Raw genomic sequence first — 12231 nt, forward strand, 5'->3', positions numbered from 1 at the left:
ATAAATAAATACATAAAAATGAAAGTGAAAAAGGGATTCAGGGGCTAGGTGGGGTCACAGTGATAAGTCAACGTTTGCAAGGCAGACCCACATGGAAGGTTCCAACTTTGCATTCAGGCCCACCCTGCACTCACCAAGTGCAGTGTGCCCATGGTCTGGAGCTGGCTGAGGTTGGGTGGATCATGGCAGGAAGACCCTGCTGTGGACCAGCTGGTGGTGTGGTGGTTAAGGCAGCTAGGTCCCTCATGGCTAACTATGCAGTTCGAGTCCCAGACCCAGCAGCTTGAAAAGCATGCCTGGCATGTGTGCATGCATGCCCAAAATCCCAAGAGAAGAATGGGGGAGAAGGGATTGCAGCATGGCCATCGCCCACCCCTAGGAGATACTGTCTCGCTCCCCCCCGTCTCTCTGTCTCTGCCTGGTGAGTGCTTATAAACAAACGAACAAACAAAAACAACAGACCCTATTGGGGGGTGCCTCTCTCTCTCTTTTCTTCTCTAAATTCCCCTTTAAAACTCTCCTCTCTCTCTGTCTGTCTCTCTCTCTCTCTCTCAGAGGAAAGAAAGTAATACACTGTTTTAAAAAAGCGATCCAAAACAGAAGGTTGAACAAAGCGCCGCTGTATTTGGGTGGCGATCCCTGAAAGAATAATAACGATTGTTATGACAGTGGTACACAAGTAACTCAGGTTGGCGACCAGCAAATTAATGTCATTACAGCCACAGATGACAGAAACCCCGGGGCTTGGAGAACGGAGATAGCACTTGATAAATATGAAGTAATGAATCACAGGGTGTGTTGGTTAGCGGGAGGGTGGGAGGACAATGCCCGCTATGCAGCCCCCTCATTTGATGATAACCCAAATGCAGTTCCTTTGGGGTCCTCTATCAACACTTTAAAACATTCCCTGAAGAGCTGAGTGTTTCTTTTCCTGTGTGCCGGCCCATCAAGATGTTTCATTTTCTGAATAGTATTCCTTTAAAAAAAAAAAAAAAAAAAAAAAAGAAGAAGAGTTAAAGTTGAATGGATGTTTAAAAAAGGGAGAGAGAGAATAATTCAAACAAAACATGAAATAGAGCATCGTTGCATGTGGTATGTAGCGATGATGTCATACAGATCATGACGAGGGCCACAGACAATATCGGAGGTTGGCCGATACCAAATTAATGTCACCGCAGTTGCAGATGATCAAAGTCCTCGTCGAGCTCTAAATTAATGACCCTGGATGAGAGCGAACATAAAGAGAAGTCGCCACCAGCCCCGGTGGGAATTTATCACCTCTCCTCTTCCATGACAGATGAGCCTTGAGATTGCCAAAGCCCTTCCCCTTTAGTACGTTGGATTCTTAACATAATTCTGGAGGTGGGCCTGCCTGGAGACAAGTCTGACTCCTCCAAGACCCAATACCCAGTCATGGGGAAGCAAAGAAGGAATGGGAGAAAAAAAAAAAAAAAAGAGGACGAAACAGTGGCGCCCAACCAGCACCAACTTGATTATTCTATGCCGAGTGTGGTTTCTCAAACTGGGCATGGATCATCTCATGGGGCCCCTGCATCAGCCCCATCAGCTAGGCATGCTTGTTGACCCTGTTACAAAATGGGGAAACCGAGGCTCAGAGGAGGAAGGCTCAGTGGTGGAAGCCACCCAGCTGGGAAGAAACAAAGCCAGAGATTTTGTCATTTCTCTCCGTGTTTTATCATCCAGGAACCTGAGGCAGAGAGGTCACCAACTGCCCCGGGCTCACACAGTCATGAACGGATGCAAAGTCCGTCTGACTCCAGGGCGTCCACTCTTAAACACGGAATGCCACTGCCTTGTAACAGAGCTTCACGTTTTATAGCGTGCAAGCTGAGACTTCAGAGAGTGGGTGAGTCCTAAGGCCACTAACTCAGTGTCAGCTAGAACTCGAGAATGGGGACTCCCTGCACCTTGTTCTCGTCTCCGCAGGTAACATCAGCGCTGAGGAAGTGTCTCTGCTTGCAGAGAGGGGATATTGCTAAGCACGCAGTAGACGTGCAGTTGGACCTGGGCTCTTCCTCCTGGCTCTGTTCCTCCTGGGCTGGGTTCCTTGGCCAGGTGGCCTTCCAGAAGGCCCCTTGTGCCTCCCTCAGCTCTGGGAGCCTCTGGAAGCCTGGATGGAAGTCCCCAGCTTGGCTTCCCCGGCAGAGTTACAGAGGCGAGACAATCGCGTTAGGTCCCTGGGTGGATTTGGCAACCCTGTCACGCCTTTCAAAGGCAAGGATCCGCCAGGGAGCCAGCAGGAGCGGCCAGAGCTGGGTCCTGTTCAAAGCTCCCTCCTCTAGAGGCATTAAAGATGGATTATCACTCCGAGGGTTAGGGAAGGGTGAGCCCAGCTCTGCTCACAGATAAGACGGCCATGCTGGTGGGGACGCCCGGTCAAGGGCAGCCAGCGAGGGTCTCACAGCAACCAGGACAATAATGAAGACACCTCCTGTCATGAGCACCTGCCAGGTGCCAGCTCGACACCTCATTTTTTTGGGGGGGGCGGTTAGAGGTTTTTGCTATAGGGTGCATGCACTTGCCAGACAGAGAGAGAGACAGAAAGCAAGAAATCACCCCCCCCAGGGGGGATGGCCACGCCGCAATCCCTTCTCCTCCATTCTCCTCTCTGGATCTTAGGCACACACTGGTGCCTGGCGTGAGTTTAAGCCACCGGGCCTGGGACTCCTATGAGTGCAAAGGGTTGACATCAGCCCCAAATGAGGAAACTGAGACCCAGGGAGGTGACTAGCCCACCAAGGGGGGCCCAGCTCAGTCAAAGGCTAAACGCAGAGTCCCACTCGTCTGACCGACCTGCTGCTCACTGTTCCCGAGCCTGTCCCCAGGTTGTGCTCATTAACAGCTAGTTAAGCCCCTGTCTTCCCTGCTCCTTCCCAACATGGAGGCCATGCCTGTCTCATTCCCATGGCTTCTTCAGAGACCAGCAGGGTGCCTGGCATGGGGGTGGGGTGGGTGGGTGCAGGATGTGTATTTGTAGAATAAAAAGAAGGAAAGAAGGAAGGAAGAGAAGAAGGGTGGAAAAGGAAGGAAGGGAGGAATGGAGAAAGGGGGGAAAAGAGGGACAGAATGGAAGGACACATAACCCTGCATCTCCCAGAACGCTTGCTCTCAAGTTGCTTCCTGTTTGCTCTGGAGGAGAAGGTAGCCCGTGAGAGGGTAGGTCGTGAGCAGAGTCACAGAGCCTGGCGCGGGTCCTATGTAAGGATCTTCAGTGTGGGAGTGTATGATGGATGAGAAAAGAGGCCCTGATTCCAGTCCCTGCTCTGTGAGCAGCCCCATGATCATAAGCAAGCCACTGTCTTTCCTGGAGGTTTCCTTAGTTTCCCTATATCCCTACCTCCGTGGCTGTCCTGAGGATGAGATGGGAACTTTGTCCTTTGGGCCCAGGCTGATCCATCGAGGGCATCAAGCTCCCATAATTACAGCCCATACAGTAAAAGAAGGACCCCTGTACCTCAGGGCTTCTCCCAGAGCAGAAAGGATCTTGTAAACTTGAACTTCAGGCTGCATTCTTTTCATCTTAGAAGAGGTGATGCATCCCTCTGTGTATCAGCTACCTACAGCCGTGATAATGCTGCGTAACAAATAGTCACAAATGGTTCTGCTGATATTAGCTGGGTTGGCTGACTGTTGGCTGATCTGGGATGACCTTGACTGAGAATCTGTGACTCAGCTCTGCTTTGTGTGTCTCTAGCTCGGCAGGTTAGCCTGGGCACCACCTTGTGGCTTTGCAGAAGGACAATGTCAGAGCAATTCTGATGGTCCAAGCCTGGACCGGGATTTGAACCTCAGTAAGCACATCCCTTCCATTCCCAGATCCTTAGCTTCCTTATCTCTGAAATGGGAAGGACAGTATGTGCCTTGCAGGGCCTCCTAGGGAACTGCAGAGTGCCCAGACAAGGTGACTACGATAACGACGTGGCTATTTTCATTATTATTGATGTTGTTAACTCATGAAGGCACAATTTCCTCCACCAGTTTCAAGGCTTCTTGGATTCCCCATAGAAAAGGGCTTTCCTTCCCACGTCTGGACCCTGGGAACCAGCTGACCATCTGCCAGGAGGGATTTCCGTTTAACAAGCTCTTGTAATCTCTGCTGTGATCACGACTCCCTCCCGGCTCTGGTCCCCTCTGGGGCTAGCAGCCTCTTAGGCTAAGCCTCTGATGGAGCAATGAATATCTGAGCACCTGACCCCGCATTTCAATATGCCCAGCCGGCCCTGGGCCTGCGTGCTTCCCGGAGATCTGCCCCAGGAAGGCTGTGCACGGCTCTCTCTTTCCAGAAACCCCTGCCTCCCCGGCACCAGGAACATTTACTTACTCAGGCCTTTCACTCAACAAATATTTATTGAACACCCACTGTAGGCCGGGTCCTGTCCCAGGCCCGAGAGCAGTTATCAGAACCACCTGACTGATGCTCTGAACCTCTGAGACTTTTATTTTATTTATTTATTTTGAGTGTGTGACACGGTCTCGCTGTATTGCAATCTTCCTGCCCCAGCCTCCCAAGTATTGGGACCACTGGGGCAGGCAGCCACCATGTCTGGCTTTTTCTTTCTTTATTCCTTCCTTCCTTTCTTTTTTTGTTTTAAGTTTATTTATTTATTTATTTATTTATTTATTTTTTGAGAGGTATTTCACTATAGGGCTCGTGCACTCACCAGACAGACAGAGAGAGACAGAGAGACAGAAAGCAAGAAATCATCCCCCAGAGGGGATGGCCACGCCACAATCCCTTCTCCTCCATTCTCCTCTCGGGATCTTGGGCATGCACGCACACGCGCCCAGCGTGAGTTTTAAGCCACCGGATCCGGGACGCGAACCACGATCGACTACGTGGGAGTCCAGCGACATAGCCATTATGCTAACTGCTGGTCCCTATTTATGTTTTATTTATCCTCTCTAGTCCCAGTTTCCCCAGTTGGAAATCAAGAGAGCAGACAAGAGGGTTTCCGTTCTTCTTCTTTTTTAAAAGAATTATTTTATTTAACTTTATTTATTTATTTAAATTTGATCCAAGAGGGCCAGGGTGAGAGAGAGAGAAACAAAGTGAGAAAGCAAGTTGCCTGGTCCGGGACTCAAACCGTGGTTAGCCATGTGGGAGTCCAGTGCCCTTAACCACCATCCCACCTACCAGCTCCGCAGACAAGATGGTATCTAAGCTCCTTTCAGCTTTGTCCATTTCTTTCCTCCAGGTGTGCCGAGCTGCTCTGTAAACCCAAGAGCACCCTGCCAGGGGGTTGTTTTTGCTATGGAATGTGTGCACGGGTGGACTTGCTGGAGAGAGACAGAAAGAGAGAGAGGGAAGGTGAGAAACCACCCCCCAGAGGGGATGGCCATGCTGCAATCCTTTCTCCTCTGGTCTCATCTTGGGATCTTGGGCATGCACACACAGGTGCCCGGTGTGATTTTTAAGCCACTGGGTCTGGCGACGGTCAGCCACGTGGGATCAGGGGCCTTAACCTCCATGCCACCTGCTGGCCCATCCGGAGGGTCTTGCCATGGTCTTTGCTGTCATGACAGCAGAATGTGCAGAGCTGGTGTACGGATGAGGAAACTGAGCCCACAAAGGACTCGCCTTTACGAGAAAAGGACCAGGTGTGCCCGTATGCCTGCAGTTCAACCAGAAGGGGTGAGCGAGATCAGGATAAGAGGCAAGGGGTCCAACCCATGGCACGGTGGTTAGGGCAGCTGGATCGTACATGGCCAACTGCATGGTTCAGGTCCTGGAGCCAGCAGCTTTAGAAATGTACTGCCAGGACCAACAGATTGTGTAATGGTTATTTCACTGGACCTCCCTCCCGTGTCGTCGACCACAGTTCAAATCCCGGACCTGACAGGCATGTGCGCATGTGTGCCCAAGATCCTGAGAGGAGAAGTGGTTGTGGCGTGGCCATCCCCCGGGGGGTGATTTCTCGCTTTCTGTTTCTCTGTCTCTCCCTCTGTCTCTCTGGCAAGTGCACATGCCCTATAGCCAAAAGAACTCTCAAAAACAAAACAAAACAAACAAAAACAAACAAACAAAAAACACCCTGGGGGTGTGTGCGTGCACCCAAAATCCCAAAAGGAGGAGTACGGAGGAGAAGGGATTGCAGCGTGACCATTCCATGCAGTCTGCTTTCTTCCCTCTGTCTCTCTGTGAAGTGCACACACCCTCTGGCAAAATTTTAAAAAGAGAGAGAGACACGGAAACTCCAGGATTTTGTTTTTCTGCATGATCACCTTTACCTAATCTCTTAACTCATAGCAAGAATCACTGGAAACCTCGCGATGTTCCCACTGGGTTAACGAGCAGGTGAAGGCAGTCCCATGGTGGACACTCGTGCCCCATCCTGCAGGCTGGAATGCTCCACGGTCCCCAGCATGTGATGGAGAGGACAGGACCCTCTGCTCAGCTCCTGGACCCTAGCAGATCACCTGGACATCTTGAGGGACTGATCAGCTTGGAGGGGGCCAGGAGAGAGGGTGGAGACAGCAGCGGGGAGTCACCCGCTGGGTTCCGAGTCTTCCTGGAGAGAAGGTTTTTATGAGAATACGTTCTATGGTGAGTCGCGCTCCTCCACGTTACTCTTGGGGTCCCTAGGGTGCTTTCTAGATTGTCCCATTTTATCCAGACCCTTGTTGGGGAACCCAGACCCCAGCTGCCTGGAGCATGCTCCTGGGTGGTGTGTACTCTGACACTCCGGGCAGCCCATACCCACTGACTCGGGGACCCCTTGCTAAGAAGGGTCACCTATGCTCGAGAACAGCTGGGGTCAGGCCAAGACAGGGGTCACACCCTTGCCAATTCCTTTCCCCTTCCTATTCTACATCGTCCTCCCCTGAGCTCTCTCCCCACATTAATCACATCCATTCCTGGGGAGCCAACCCAGGAACAGTGTTCAGGATGACCCTCCAATGTTGGTGACAAACCCCTTTTGCAGAGGAGAGAGGAGGTGGCTTCCTCAAGTCACATGGGGCACACAGGTTTGCCCCAGGTTTGTTGCAGGAAGTGCCTGGGCTGGGCCGGCCCCTGCAGAAGCCCATTACAGCCTGGGCCTGGGGCACCCGCCTGAGCGAATGACAGGTGCAAGGGCCCAAGGCTGGAGGGAGCCTGGGTCACAGAGCCCTTGCCGGCCACGACGCATGACCTGCCCTTTGGGATGAGGTCATCAGGCAAGCAGAGAAACACATAATGGCCAGGGAGGAGGAGGCGAGGAGGGAAGGGGTGGCCAGAGGAGGCCACTGCGCCCACCAGGAAGGGAGACAGAGGACATTAGCGTCACCCACACACAGGCTCGATCGGCCAGGGTCTCAGGTGGCCAAGCTGCCGAGCCCCGCCGTCCACAGACAGAGCCAGCCTCGCCCTCCACTCCAGGAGCACTTGGCATTCCAGCGATAATACGGGGCATGGAGGCCTGTCCGCCTCCTCGGACTCGGGGCAGCTGTGACCAAGACAGTTAGGCTGAGCCAAGGATGCCTGCAAAGGCCGGGGAACTTCCTGGACGCGCTCAGCAGTGACCGGCTTGAAGGCCTCGCCAGACAACCAGGCCCCTGCCTCTCGGTAGGTCTCTGTCCACAGACCCTGCTCAGGGGAAGGGATGGTGCTTACATTACCCCCTGCTCCTCCTCCAGGCTGGCTTGGCGGACTGGCCGCATCCCACGGTTCCCCAGTCTGGAAACGTCAGGAACTGGTCTGTTCCCTGTTGCATGGGCTGTGTGTTAGGGAGACGTCAAGACATTCATTCAATGCAGAACTGAGTACCTACTATGTGCTGGCTCAGTAGAAGATAGTCCTGGAGTTAGTCTGCGGGCGGCGGGTGAGGAACCGTGAACAGGGGACCATGCAGCTGACAGCGGGTTAACCCTGTGGAAGGGGAGCACCTTATTAATAACTCCTGCGACAAAATGGGAGGAGGGAAGACGGATTCTTTATTATTATTATTTTGTTTTTAATTGGCCCATAATACTTGTGTTTAGAGAGTGCAGTGTGATATTTTAACGCTTGTATACAATGTGGTGATCACATCAGGGTGTAATTAGCAAATCTATCACCTCGGATCGCTTTAACTTCATTAATTTACTTACTTATTTTTAGAGGTTTTTGCCATAGGGCACATGCACTTGCTGGAGAGACGAAGACAGTAAGAGGGAAAATGAAAAGTCATCCTCCAGGGGGGATGGCCATGCCGCAATCCCTTCTCCATTCTCCTCCTGGGATCTTGAGCATGCGCACACACGTACTCGGGGTGATTTTCAAGCCACCGGGTCTGGGACTTGAACTGCAGTCAGCCATGTGAAAGTCCAGTGATGTAACCACTATCGGCCACGCAGTTCTTTTTTATTTTTAATTGCCATAGGGGACATATGCTCTCCAGAAAGACAGGGAGAAAGAAAGGGAGAAAGCGCCCCCTTTGGGGTGTGGTTACCCCGCAATTCCTTCTCTTCCGTTTCTTTATCCTGTCTGGATTTTGGGGCATGCACACAGGCACCCAGCGTGTTTTTCAAGCCACCAGGGCTTGGATTCACAATGTGGTTGACCCTGTGAGATCTGTCTCCCTTCAGTCTATAAGTTACAAGCCTGGCTCTTTTTGTTCATGGCAGAATCAATCGTAAGAGACAAAAGGTGGAACCAACCTAAATGCCCATCAAAGGAAGCATGGATATAGGATCAGCAGTTGGCATAATGGCTATGTCGCTGAACTCCCATGTAGTCAACCGTGGTTCGAGTCCCAAACCCAGTGGCTGAAACTCATGCCGAGCACATGTGCATGCATGCCCAAAATCCCAAGAGAAGAATGGAGGAGAAGGGATTGCGGCGTGGCCATCCCTCTCCTGAGGGGTGATTTCTCACTTTCACTCTGTTTTTTTCTGTCTCTCCCGTGAGCACACACACTCTATAGCAAAAATCTCTCAAAAATAAATAAATAAATAAATAAATAAATATGGGACCAGCAGATGGTATAATGGCTACATTGCTGAACTCCCATGTAGCCTGCCATAGTTCAAGTCCCAGACATGGTGCCTTAAACTCACGCAGAGCGTGTGTGCGTGCACGTCCAAGATCCCGAGAGGAGAATGGAGGAGAAGGGACTGCGGCGTGGCCATCCCCCCCAGGCGGTGATTTCTCTCTTTCTGTCTCTGTCTCTCTCTGTCTTTCTGGCAAGTGCACACGCCCTGTAGCAAAAACCTCTCCAAAAATTAATTAATGAATTAAGGCTAATTGTATGCTATGTGAATTGCACCTCAGTTTAAAATAATAAAAAGAATTCTTTGCCCTCCATTGTCCCCTCCAGACCCATTTCGTGAGGTCCAATGGGTAGAGCTTTGAAGAGAGGCTGAAGAGACCCGGCTTCTAAACAACCTTCCCCCCCGGCCGGCTGAAGGCCCCTGGACAAGGCTCTGACACTCTCCAAGCCTCTACTTTCTCATCTGATAAACGACAAGGGTCACTTTGCCCATTGCCAACTCACAGGGCCATCCGGAGCTTCCCACAGGTGGGAGCCGATAGAACAGGCTAAGACACAAGACGAGTTGTACATAGCAGGTGGTGTGTGCCTCGTGTCCCATCCTTCTCAATCTGGACCCGGCCCACGGCAAGTGCTTCACAGCCACGTGTGGTCAGTGGCCATCCCATTGGGCAGCCCGGCCCCAGACTGATGCCATTCTAAGTGTGGTCCACCAATTTCTCGCTTTCTGTCTCTCTGTCTCTCTCTGTCTGTCTGGCGAGCGCATGCACCCTATAGCAAAAGCCTATCAAAAAAAAAAAATGGAAATGTATCTGAGCCAGCAAATGGGGTAGAGGTTAAGGCACTGGATCCCACGTGGCCATCAGCGGGGTTCGAGTCCCAGACCTGGCAGTTGGAAAATCACACGAGGCATGTGTGTCTGCGAGCCCCAAAATCCCAAGAGGAGAATGGAGAAGAGACAGTGGCATGGCCTTCCCGCGGGGGTGGTGATTTCTCACTTTCTTTCTCTCTGTCTTTCTCTTTGGTGAGCACATGTGCCCTACAGCGAAAACGACAACAAAGAAAGAAAAGTAAATTTGTTCAGCACTGTGGGTCTGCCACCTGCCCACCACCTCTGGGACAGATGTGTGATCGCACCCACTGGTCAGATTGGAAAAGCGAGGTTTGGGTTACATAGCAAAGATAGAGACACCCAGGGCCAGTTCCGTGGCACAGTGGTAATGCGCTGCTCAACAAAAGCCAGATTCTGCATGGTGACCATGGTTCGAACCCCTGGCCTGATCAGTCTGAAACACCGTGAACACACGAGTGCCCAAGATCCAGCAGTCTTGGAGGGCTGGAGGAAGAGGACTGGTGAGAGCATCCCCAGTGAGGACGCTTCTCTCTCTCTCTCTGTCTCTCTCTCTCTTGTGTCCACACTCACGCACTCTATTGTGAATAAAGAAAAAATAGGGGCCAGCAGGTGGCTTAGGGGTAAAGGCACCAGACTCCCATGTGGTCAACCACGGATCGAGTCCCGAACCTGGTGGCTTGAAACGCACACTGCACGCGCATGCGTGTGTGCCCAAAATCCTGAAAGAAGACTGGAAAAGAAGGGATTGCAGCATGGCCATCTCCCTGGGAGTTAATTTCTTGCTTTCTGTCTCTCTGCCTCTCTGGCAAGCGCACACATCCTATAGCAAAAATCTCTCCCACAATAAAAATAAAAAAGAGGGACTGGCAGGTGGCATGGTGGTTGAGGTGCTGGACTCCCACATGGCCAACTGTGGTTCGAGTCCCAGACATGGCAGCTTGCTTTCTCACTTTCCCCCCATCTCTCTCTCTCTCTCTGATCGGATTAAAAATAATAATAATAAATAAAGTTAAATAAAATAATTCTTTAAAAAGACAGAAAGAAATGAAGAGATAATAATGGCAATCTTAGCCTTTATCATGGATGAGGCCTACCTAGTGCCACCAACTCTACTTATTACTCCCTATTGACGACCCGATACGGAGATACGATTACATTTCCCAGTTTCTAATTAAGGAAGCTTTGGAGGCTCAGAGAAGTGAGGTCAATTGTCCAGAGTCACACAGCATTTAGGTGGCAGGGTATGAGTGCAAGTTTATGCCCGCTCTCTCTCCAGCCAGGGCTCCCCACTAAGGCCATACCATCAACATACCCCAAGTAGTGACAGGCTACACCCACCACGCATCAGGAGCTGGACAGTGGATACCCGTCAACCTGGAGACGCTTCTTAATAGCAGGGGTCAGCTGGCGACCTGCAGCGGTCCCTTGCTGTCCCCCAGCCGGGCAGTGGCAGATGCCAGGCAGACTCTGGGGCCGGCACAAACCCCCAGTCTCCTCCTGCGGCGGTGCTGGGTCAGCCCGTGCTGCAGAAAACGTGAGCTGCTTCCAGAGTAGCTGCTGCCGGCGGCTGCGGCCAGCTCGGTCCGCGGAAGCCCGAGGAAGCCGGCCTTCCGCCTCGGCCTCCGCTGTGTGCTTGTATTTAACGCCTCGCTCCATTTCCAGGCGAGCGTGGGTGCTGCGTGTTTGTTTGTCTAGCGACAGAAGGCAGCCTCCCAGGGAAAGGCGCCCCCTCCCCTCTCGGCCCCCCTCTATGCTCACACACCCGGCCTAATGCTGTGTGGTGGGAACAGGAGGAAGATTAGAAGGCGGGCAGAAGGAGCCCCCAGTGGAAGGCTGCCCTGCCACGGCCCTCCGCAAGGGGCTCCTCTCCGCTCCTAGCCCAAACCCCCAAACCTGAAAGACCCAGGGCACTGCCAGCCCACCTGGTAATCTGGGTCCACACTGGGACGCCAGGGATTATGGGGTCTAACCACACCCCCATAGGTGGAGAAATCATCGTGATAATAACAATGAAAATAACGGAGGGGCGAGCAGGGGGGCGTGGTGGTTGGGTACCGCTGGACTCTCACATGGTGGATCACGGTTCAAGTCCCAGACCTGGTGGCTTGCTTTCTCACTTTCTCTCTCTCTCTCTCTCTGTCCCTCCCTAGTCAAACTGAAATAAATACATGAATGAAGAAAATAACGGCCACCTTCATGACCATTTCTCAGAGAGCAAATATTCCGCATGCCTCTAATTGAATCCCTACAGCAGCCAGCGTGGCAGGTTCTGTTCCCGCCCCGCCATTCCCGCCATTCTGCAGAGAAGCCCCCAACTCTGCAGAGGTCATTCGTCCAGGGTGGGCTGGAGGCCGGATTTGAGTGCAGGCCTGTCTGGCCCACAGGAGGCGAGGGAGATGTGGAGAAAGA

At 52.2% G+C, this 12231-nt stretch overlaps 1 long non-coding RNA gene across 1 annotated transcript; it reads right to left on the minus strand.

Annotated features, from left to right (window-relative positions):
- Positions 1-620: 620 nt before the first annotated feature.
- LOC114008361 (uncharacterized) lies at positions 621-11429 on the minus strand. The gene is made up of 3 exons (XR_003549909.1): positions 11161-11429; positions 7770-7867; positions 621-976 (listed from the first exon to the last, which is right to left on the minus strand). It is a non-coding gene; the product is annotated as an uncharacterized LOC114008361 (long non-coding RNA).
- Between the last annotated feature and the right edge of the window lie 802 nt (positions 11430-12231).

Source organism: Tupaia chinensis, unplaced genomic scaffold, assembly GCF_000334495.1.
Source record: "Tupaia chinensis unplaced genomic scaffold, TupChi_1.0 Scaffold000323_1, whole genome shotgun sequence".
NCBI lineage: Eukaryota > Metazoa > Chordata > Mammalia > Scandentia > Tupaiidae > Tupaia > Tupaia belangeri.